The sequence below is a fragment of the Antrostomus carolinensis genome, unplaced genomic scaffold, assembly GCF_000700745.2.
Source record: "Antrostomus carolinensis isolate BGI_N321 unplaced genomic scaffold, ASM70074v2 scaffold5042, whole genome shotgun sequence".
NCBI classification, from domain to species: Eukaryota; Metazoa; Chordata; class Aves; order Caprimulgiformes; family Caprimulgidae; genus Antrostomus; species Antrostomus carolinensis.
In genome coordinates, this window is record NW_010300062.1 from 9478 (window position 1) to 10256 (window position 779).

Consider the following 779-nt stretch of genomic DNA (forward strand, 5'->3'; position numbering starts at 1 on the left):
CCATGAGGAGGAACTGGGTGATGGAGCTGCTGTTGGTCATTTCCTGTTTCGTGGCATAAGGACATTGCTCAAAAACGGAAAGGAGAGAGAAAAATCAGGACAGACTCCTGTGAGCAAAGCCACTCCCTTGTTCACAGAGATCCCCCCAGATGAAATGCATTTATTGTCTGTGGTTTGTGCTGGCTGAGTGTGCTGTGAGGAGCTGAGGAGTCAGCTTTGCTCTGCTGCAGTGGGTACCTGGAGCTGGTTTGTGACAGCTCCACCGTTCATAAGGGATGTCAGATGGAACCCACCAGTAATGGAAAAGATCAGTATCTGCACTTGTGAGACGGAAGAGTGTGGGCTGGAGAAGAGAGGCTTAGCATGTCCTTATAAAAATTTTGTTTGTGCTTTTTATTTTTCAACATCACATCTAGTGAGTGTTCTTTGTAGGAGTAAAAATCTTCATTTTTATGAATGAAATGTTAAGTCTTGAGACAGGACATGCAACAGTGCTCAGCACCCTGTGGCTTAGTGCAGAGCCAGGAGAGCTGCAGTGTCCATCAGTCTGTTACCCAACTGCCCTGCACTTTGCCTAGAAGGTGACTTCACAAACAAATTACTCTTTAAACAAAATCAACTGGCCTCATATGGGGGAGCACTGTCTCAAAGGGCAGAGCTGCAAACTCTTTTCTGTCCCAGCCCAGAGGTACAGTTGTGATGAAGACAGCAGAAGACCCTGCTGAAGAGAAGAAAAGGACTCTGAGAGGAGAGTGCCCACCCCCAAGGAAAGGCTCAGC